An 11,162-nucleotide genomic window follows, 5' to 3' on the forward strand; every position below is an offset into this window, starting at 1 on the left:
TTGGGACATGGTCACAATCTGTTGATACTAAACACTATATAAGTATACATATATAAATGTACATAAATAAACAAGTTCTTTAAATAGACATACTGTACAATGTAAACATGATCATTGTACATTCACAGCAAATTACTGGCTAATAATGTCATTACTTTCACAAAAACATTTACAGTGATTTACTGTAACTGCAGAGCTTTGATTTTCCAGTTAATTACAATAATGTTGCAACTAAATGCTGCAACGTCAAATGTCAAATAACAGTACATTCCTGTGAAATATAAGGATATCTTAATGTTTAATTTGTTGTAATTTTTATGCAGAATTTTACTGTGAAAAATACAGGTTTTTTGATAAGAAGAAGAAAATACTTCAAAAAAGAAGAAATACTGTTAATATTGGTAAATATACACTGTAAATATTGATGTATTGTTCCCTCACTCACTACTCAATGACAAGCCCCCAGAAGCATGAATGTAAAATAATTACATTTTAAATAAATGAATTGTTTACATAGAAATCCAATTGATTTTCAAACTAAACACGTATTTGCGGGAAGTGGAAGGAAGACAAAGGGCCGTGCTATGTCGGGCGGCGTGCATGCAAATGAGGGAGGTCAGAAGGCATGCGCCAGGGGAGACTGACCCCTGACCTTTCACCCCTCATTTATGTCAGCATCTGGTGAAAAAAAAAGGAAAAAAACTGAACCTCTGGATTAGGCGTTCAGGTTTACACGGCTGATAGATGACAAATATATAATAGACAACATTTCTTATATTACACAATGTTTATGTTGGTGAAAATAAGAGCGGACATTTTATTTAATGGAAACAAGAACATGTAATAAAATACAGTATACAACATTGAATGAATATTAATGACAATTGATGAATAATAATAATGCAATTCATGGGGATGGCCTTCAATAACTGTATGAAATATCAGCTGTGAACCACCAGTCAATATAAAAAGCAGCATATTATTCATTATTAAAAGAAATAGTCATTTGCTCCACAAATAAAAGCTTTATGTGTAATTGTGAATTACACTCCTTTTTTCTTCCTCTTCTTCTCTTTGATCAAAAGTTTGAAAAGTCCCTCATTCTGCAGCTTTTGCACTGATTATTGAACATCTTCAAATCAATCTAACGTTATTTCACGACGTGAAATAATTATTTAAAAGTAATATTCCACCTTTGATTCTTTAGTTAATGAATGACGACGATGATCTGCCTTGAACTTTGCCCTCTTAATAATTCCTCTTCATTTGTTGGCACATTTTACTTTTTTTTTTCTTTTTTTTTTACCCAGTCCTATTTATAATGTAGCAATGAGTTTGTTAAGAACATATTTTTATTCTATATTTACAGGTGCATCTCAGTAAATGTATTTCAATTTAGGATGTGAATAAAATTAAAGGCTCAGGAACTTTTGGGGGTTAATTTGCTGGTTAAACCAGTTAGTACTTTATTATAACATTCCACTTTTGGACATTTTTTGACATTTAAAAAAATACTTGTTTTTGTTTTTTTATTAATCAGATGGAAGCTGTCAAAAATAATAAAGTAATTACATTTAGTAATTTCTACTTTCTATAAATGTTTCACTGTGTATGTAATCAATCGTTAACTCGTTTTATGTTGTAAAAATGGGTTTCAATAAAATGCTTATTTTTTATTTTTTTATTTTTTTTCCAATATTTTTAACTTTAATATTATCTGATCACGCCAATTATATTAAATTGCGTATTGCAAAGCTATTTTTGTGAGATAAAAACAAATAGTTAAATATCTGCTTGTCACCTTTATTTATGATTTTAAAACAAGTTATACATAAAAAAACATTTAATAATCAAATGCATACGCACTTTGATTAATTATGATTAATCACAGGTTAGTTTGACATCCCAATTTTACTATTTGGATTGAACTACTGAAATAAATGAACTTTTCAAATATAATCTCTAAAATATTATTGAGATGCTCCTGCATATATTAAATGTTCTATATTCTATACACACACTGTAGTTAATTTTTATGGAAAGCATTGTTTCACATAATCTTTAATTTGGTCAATTTCACCTAAAAGACTATACATATGTATATATACATATATATATATATATATATATATATATATATATATATACACATATATATATATATATATATATATATATACACATATATATATATATATATATATATATATATATACATATATACATATGTATAGTCTTTTAGGTATATATATATATATATATATATATATATATATATATATATATATATATATATATACATATGTATAGTCTTTTAGGTGAAATTGACCAAATTAAAGATATATATATATATATATATATATATATCTTTAATTTGGTCAATTTCACCTAAAAGACTATATATATATATATATATATATATATACATATATACATATGTATAGTCTTTTAGGTATATATATATACATATATATATATATATATATATATATATATATATATATATATATATATATATATATATATATATATACATATGTATAGTCTTTTAGGTGAAATTGACCAAATTAAAGATTATGTGAAACAATGCTTTCCATAAAAATTAACTACAGTACAATAATACAAAAATAAAAAACATTATGAGGACATTTTGTATTAACAAATAAAACCTGCTTCTTATTACACATTTTTTAAATCCATCATCTCAAGTCAATACTGTATTTTAAATATATACCTGTTAAATTTAATATTACATGTGTTTAACATGAATACAACTGTTTAAAAAAATTAAAAAAATTATGAACTGTCAGTAAAAAACTGTAAAATCCGTTTTGTTTTTTTAGGTGGACCTAAACTTTATCAGACATTGTGACTTTTGGTATAAGTATTCCTGAAAAAAAGGGAGCCAAACTCACATACTGTACAGCAGATTTTTTACAGCTAAATGTGTATATATCATTTATACACACATACACATTGGTCCCCCAAACACACTTTTTTCTCTCAATGTGGCCTTGTGTCCCGGCTGCTGCTAATAAAGGTGACAGGTGATTAGATAACAAGGCCCACCTGGGCCATCTACTCACCTGTCGCTGTCTTCGGGGCTGGTCCTTGCACACCCTGTTCCGCGGCAGGCCTGCAGGCCACGCCCCCTCCTTAATCACACTTTCTTTATTTTCATGTACATTTTTGCGTGTCCCATTCAGTAAAAAACTGTAAAATTCCATTAAATTTTTTTTGAGGTGGTCTGTCATAACTTTTTTAGAATTCTATCGGACATTGTGACTTTTGTTATTGATTGATTGATTGATTGAGAAGTTTATTGACATCTTAAAGAATTAGTGTTATTAGTGTTCCTGGAAAAAAAGGGAGCCAAACACACATACTGTACAGCAGATTTTTACAGCTAAATGTGTATATATCATTTATACACACATAGGCCCCCAGACACATTTTTTTCCCTCAATGTGGCCCCCGAGTCAAAATATTTGCCCAGCTCTGATTTATACTGACCCCTAATGCGTGTGATAAAACTTTAGATCGAACATTTGAAAAATTTAAAAATCTGTAAAATATGTCCATAGGTTGTTAATATTCAGTGTTTTATTGTTCATAGTTAATATTGTAAATCCCACTTTCTTTATTTTCATGTACATTTTGGGTGTCCCATTTAGTAAAAAACTGTAAAATTCCATTCCGTTTTTTTTTAGGTGGTCTGTCATGACGTTTTTAGAACTATATCGGACATTATGACTTTTGGTATTGATTGATTGATTGATTGATTGATTGAGAAGTTTATTGACATCTTAAAGAATTAGTGTTATTAGTGTTCCTGGAAAAAAGGGAGCCAAACACACATACTGTACAGCAGATTTTTACAGCTAAATGTGTATATATCATTTATACACATTGGCCCCCTAGACCCCAGAATGTTCATATGTTGTTAATATTCAGTGTTTTATTGTTCATAGTTAAAATTGTAAATCCCACTTTCTTTATTTTAATGTACATTTTGGGTGTCCCATTCAGTAAAAATCTGTAAAATTCCATTCCGGGTTTTTTTAGGTGGTCTGTCATACCGTTTTTAGAACTATAATACTTTTGGTATTAGTGTTCCTGAAAAAAAAAGGGACCCAAACACACATACTGTACAGCACATTTTTACAGCTAAATGTGTACATATCATCTATACAAACATACACCTTGGCCCCCCAGACACATTTTTTTCTCTGAATTTGGCCCCCCGAGTCAAAATATTTGCCCAGCTCTGATGTATAATTAATTTGAAAAATGTAAAAAAAAAAATTGTAAAATATGTCTATATGTTGTTAATATTCAGTGTTTTATTGTCCGTAGTTAATATTGTAAATCCCACTTTCACAGCAGATTATTACAGCTAAATGTGTATATATCATTTATACACACATACACATTGGCCCCCTAGACCCCAGAATGTTCATATGTTGTTAATATTCAGTGTTTTATTGTTCATAATTAATATTGTGAATCCCACTTTCTTTATTTTCATGTACATTTTGGGTGTCTCATTCAGTAAAAAACTGTAAAATTCCATTCCGGGTTTTTTTAGGTTGTCTGTCATAACGTTTTTAGAACTATATCGGACATTGTGACTTTTGGTATTTATTGATTGATTGATTAATTGATTGATTGATTGATTGATTGAGACGTTTATTGACATCTTAAAGAATTAGTGTTATTAGTGTTCCTGGAAAAAAAGGGAGCCAAACACACATACTGTACAGTGTATCATTTATACACACATACACATTGGCCGCCTAGACACTCAATGTGGCCCCTGAGTCAAAATATTTGCCTAGTTCTGTACTAGAGTCATTATTTCATTTTTTTTCTCTTTACATAATGTTGTTTTTCTCCATACTTTTCCTTGTATTTATTAATTTTTTTAGGCTTTTTTTTGTTTGTTTCGCACGCCATTCAAATGACATGAAAAAAACAAACAGCACACATGCAATGATGACGTCATTTCTAATTCATCAGTTTCGCTGCAGCGTCGAAGGCGCCGTGATGAAGATGATAATTCATACAGGGGGGAGATGAAAGGCGGTTAAGTGAGTGTTTATTTAGACTTGGACACACGGGGGACGATGGCGTGTGCTCACATTTGAATACAGCGGGCGGCTCTGCACGCGGCCATTGTGTTGCCATTAATAGCGGATTTCATGGCCAACAGAACCTCGACAAAGGAGGCAGCAGGTCTGAAAAGTTTGAAAAGATTGGCAGAGAATGAAAGAGGAAGAGGAGGGGCTGCAAGCGGAGGAGGAGGGAGGAAGGTGCGGCGTCACATGCAAGGACACAAGCCCTTCTTATTCTCCTCGACGTGGCACAAAGACCAGTGGACGGTGTGGAATATTAGATAAGTCACAGCTAACGGAGACGTTTTGTTTATTGCAAATATATTTCAATGTGGTTTACAACAAAGCCCTCATCTCCTAAAAGAATATTCTCATGCTTTTTTGGAATGATTTGGCCTTCCATCCTACTTCTATGGCAGGGGTCGGCAACCTGCGGCTCTTTGACGCCGCCCTAGTGGCTCACTGGAGATTTTTCAAAAATTTAAGATGTTTTGAAATGTTTTCTTTCGTAATTGGTTTGCGTAATAAGACAACATGACACAAACCTTCTTAATTGTTTAAATGCCACCGTTTGTATTAAACATGCTTCACTGATGAGAGTATTCGGCAAGCGCCGTTTTTTGTCCTACTAATTTCGGCAGTCCTGGAACTCACCGTAGTTTGTTGACGTGTACAACTTTCTCCGACGTTGCCACCGAAAAAAACGTTTTTTATGCCACTCCATATATGTATATATACATATATATATATACAGTAAATAAATAAATATATATATATATATATATATATATATATATATATATATATATATATATATATATATATATATATAGCCCGGCCCTTGGCCAAATGGTTTTAACCCGATGCGGCCCCTGATTTAAATGGACTGGACTCTCACTATTATGTTAGATCCACTATGGACTGGACTCTCACAATATTATGTTAGATCCACTATGGACTGGATTCTCACACTATTATGTTAGATCTACTATGGACTGGACTCACAATATTATGTTAAATCCACTATGGACTGGACTCTCACTATTATGTTAGATCCACTATGAACTGGACTCTCACACTATTATGTTAGATCCACTATGGACTGGACTCTCACTATTATGTTAGATCCACTATGGACTGGACTCTCACTATTATGTTAGATCCACTATGGACTGGACTCTCACACTATTATGTTAGATCCACTATGGACTGGACTCTCCCACTATTATGTTAGATCCACTTAGGACTGGACTCTCACACTATTATGTTAGATCCACTATGGACTGGACTCTCACACAATTATGTTAGATCCACTATGGACTGGACTCTCACTATTATGTTAGATCCACTATGAACTGGACTCTCACACTATTATGTTAGATCCACTATGGACTGGACTCTCACTATTATGTTAGATCCACTATGGACTGGACTCTCACACTATTATGTTAGATCCACTATGGACTGGACTCTCCCACTATTATGTTAGATCCACTATGGACTGGACTCTCACTATTATGTTAGATCCACTATGGACTGGACTCTCACTATTATGTTAGATCCACTATGGACTGGACTCTCACTATTATGTTAGATCCACTATGGACTGGACTTTCACAATATTATGCTGGACCCACTCGATATCCATTGCATTCGGTCTCCCCTAGAGGGGTCCTCTGCAAGGTTTCTCATAGTCATTCACATTGACATCCCACTGGGTTGTGAGTTTTTCCTTGCCTTGATGTGGGATCTGAGCCGAGGATGTCGTTGTGGCTTGTGCAGCCCTTTGAGACACTTGTGATTTAGGGCTATATAAATAAACATTGATTGATTGATTGATTTAAATGTATTTAATGTCATCATGTGTTACCAACTGAAACTATATTTTTAAGCTGGTCCAACTTTTTGGAGTGATGTACATATTATCTCTATGCGTATTTTTTGATAATTAAGTAATTATGTCAGTTTATGTCCTTCCCTAGCCTATTTAATTTTAATCAATATATGTCATCAATATTTTAAATATCAGTGACTCAGGTTATCAACTAACAAAAAACACTCGCAGAGGGCAGACCTCTGCCAGGCCCTATCTTCCAACAGTAAACAAGTCCTGAATCCAGACGGTGATCCGGATCAGCCCCAAAACGTAATCACTTGCTCCTCATCCAAGTTCGGACAATTCCTGAAAGTTTCATCAAAATCTGCCCATAACTTTTTGAGTTATGCTTCTTATTCATTATTGAGAGTACACATGGATGTAATTATATATATGACATGAAACGTGTAATTGTATGATAAAAGTATTGTTTTATAACACAAGTGTCAAACTCAAAGTTTGCCAGATCTGGCCCGCCACATCAATTTGTGTGGCCCCCGAAAGCGGGGAAATAATATGTGTAAATAAAGCACCTTATCTTTTCTTAATAAATTTACTACAAAAATAAATGTGCTGCGTACAATTACATATATTTACACTTTAATCATCTCTAATGAAAAAAAACATAATATTGCATCATCATACATTTCAAAACAATGTTACTGTTCAAATAAAGATAAATACTTAAATATCTGCTGGACTTATGACTTCAAAGCAAGTAATCCAACAAACTGTTCATGTAAAACATTTTACAGTAAAACATTTTTACAGTAAAATCCACTTTCAATATAGAGTAATAATACACTATAAAACACAACAACCGTAGATTTTTCAGTATTAAAAAAATGCATGAATTTTTACGTAAAAAAAACAGTGGTACCGTTTTTGTCATGTCTGTGTGATCATGTTTTTGTTTTAGTCATGTTCGGTTTTGTTTTTGGACTATTTGTGCACTTTTGTTTTGTCACCATAGCAACCATTAGTTTTCACCTGTCACGTCACGCACCTGTTTCACGTTTTGAGTCACGCACCTGTTTTCGTTAATCATGTCTATAGTATTTAAGTTCATTGTTTTCAGTTTGTCGAGCTGACGACATACTGTCATGACTTGGTCCTGGGTGTTTGCTTTTCCGGGATGCAACGGAAAGTTGGCTCGGGCGAGACGGGAATGTAAGTACATTTTTATTTAAACACTATAACTTCCCGGCTGGCCTGGGAACGCCTCGGGATCCCCCGGGAGGAGCTGGACGAAGTGGCTGGGGAGAGGGAAGTCTGGGCTTCCCTGCTTAGGCTGCTGCCCCCGCGACCCGACCTCGGATAAGCGGAAGAAGATGGATGGATGGATGGACTATAACTTCAAAAAAAGGAAGTAAACAAAAGCCGCGCACAATGGCGGAGAACAAACTATGAAACCAAAAAGACTATAAACATGGAACAAAAACTTACATTGGCATGGGACATGAAGCAGGATCTAAGAGGATGAAGAGTGTGTAGAGCATAATTGTGGGATGTCGTCCTATGGTGACAAAACAAAAGTGCACAAAAAGTCCACAAACAAAACCGAACATGACTAAAACAAAAACATGATCACACAGACATGACAGTTTTTCCATTATTTATATTTATATTATCTATATTATTATATTATTATTTATATTATTATTTATATTATTATTTACATTCCATGTATTTTTTTATTTGATATGCTGTAAAAAAGAATGTTTTAAAAACTGCAAATATTACAGTAAAATTGTGAACCACCAGTTTTATACTGTACAATCTAAAGATTTGGTTTTGTATAGCGTACATAAAAAAACACAATTATACACATTTTATTTATACTCATTTATATTCATATTGTATATTATTCACTGTTAAAAGCGGCTCTGTTTTATAAGGTCTTTATGTATTGTCTTGTTGATAAAAAAATCCAATTATTACAGTATATTGAAGTGATAAAGCAGAACATTGTAATATTTTGCTTCTTATTGCACCTTTTCAGACACACACAATATTTCATTTTTTAATTGTTCTTTTCATATTAGTATGGTTTAAATACATTAATTAATAAATACACAAATATTACCATTCATACAGATCTAGGATACATTTGAAATACTATTATAAGACCCAAAAATGCATTTAAGTGTTTTCACAGCCGTATTATTTTAAATGCAAAATAATTTACGAGAATAAAACCTGCATAAAGGTCATCCTGGGATTTCCAGGAATATGATTTGTTGCAATACACGTGTCCAATAAAAATAACCCCCATGTTTTATAGGTACAAGAAAGCGGTTACATAGAACACGTTATTGTGTTGTTAAAGGTAGATATGTAGTTTCTAATCATTAATCGAAGGTGGGTTTTTTGGGGGGTTTTTTCACTAAAAACTGCACTTTTTTTTTCATTTACTTTTGACTATTTACCTTTTCCTATAAAATGATGAAGACAGTTGAGGCATCAACATGCAGATATTTGGAATGTAAAAACTGCTTATTGTAGTATCACTCAAAATATTCATGCATGAAAAGTGTAGCATTAAAATAAAAATAAAAAACTCCAATAATTAAAAAAGTATACATTTGAATTTAGTCTTTTTTTGAAACTTTTTTTTTTTTTTTTTTTTTCATTAATCATCCCAACAAAATAATACACAATAACACCATAATAATACAATTCCGGCCCAGCAACATTCAGAATAGCAATCAACAGAGCAGTTGAGAGGACACACAAACATGACACAAAACAATCCAAAAGTAGTCAAACACAAATTTAATAATATCAACAACAGTATAAATATTAATAGGAATTCCAACATAGCAATGATTAGAAATCCCTCATTTACATTAACATCACAGCCATTTATAAAAAAAAAATAAAGAAAGAAAAACAGTTAAAAAATGATTAATTTCTGTTTGTTCCATTTAAAAAATTATTTTTTCCTCCCATCAAAACAGCAGAAAATATGATTGATTGATATTGATAGCACAAAATAGCCTTGTCCATTATAAAGGACAATTAAATAAACAATAAACACATTTTCTGACCCCCCCAAAAAAAATTGTTGAATATTGTTATCACCAATGCAATCATTTTATTAAAGAAAAACATATTTAATTTCTGAGTCTCAGGGGATGTACTTTAATGTATGTACAGTATATTGTATTATGTTTAGTCACTTCATATTGCATAGTTCACATATTTTAGTTGAGCTTTTAATACAACATGTGTATGTAGTTTGGGATTATATGACCATATGAAAATAGATCAATACAATTTGGGGAAAAAAATATTACCTTTTATAAACATGAACATAATTGTGAATGTCAAAATAGAATATAGATTTATATATTGTGTTCTGTTTGGGTTAATACACAGTTTATGGAAATAAACACATTGAATGTGGATTGGGATTATGTGACAACATGAAAATATAAATACAATTAAAAAAAGATTAATACCTTTTAAGAACATAAATATAGAGAATATGGACATATATATATTATGATCTCTAGGGGGAAAACAGTTTATGAAAATAAGTGTATGTAGATATGGTATTTGAAAATATTTGAATAAATGTTTATTATCATTTATGAAAATAAACCGATTGGGAAATTATACCCATTTTAAAATAGATCAATATAATCTAAAAAAAAACAAAAAAAACAGAAAACATACATAATTGTAGAAGTAAAAAGAGAGTATGTTGTGTTCTGTTCAGAATAATACAATATGGGAAAAATCTGTTTATTGACATAAACAGTGTATATAGATTGGGATTATATGACCAATGAAAACAGATGAAAACAAAATAATGTATTACATTTTATAAATATAAACATAATTTTGTATATAGAAAGAAAAAATTGATTTCTATATTGTGTTCTGTTCAGATTAACACACCTGGGGGGAAATAAACACAGTGAAAGTGGATTGGGATTATATGACAACATGAATATATAAATACAATAAATAAATAAAAGTAATACCTTTTATGAACATAAACATAGTTGTGGATGACAAAAAAGAGAATATAGACGTAAATATATATAATGATCTCCAGGGGGGAAAACAGTTTATGAAAATAAGTGTATGTAGATATGGTATTTGAAATATATGAATAAATGTTTATTATCATTTATGAAAATAAACACAGTGTATAGATTGGG

This window comes from Nerophis lumbriciformis, linkage group LG20 (genome assembly GCF_033978685.3).
Source record: "Nerophis lumbriciformis linkage group LG20, RoL_Nlum_v2.1, whole genome shotgun sequence".
Lineage (NCBI taxonomy): Eukaryota > Metazoa > Chordata > Actinopteri > Syngnathiformes > Syngnathidae > Nerophis > Nerophis lumbriciformis.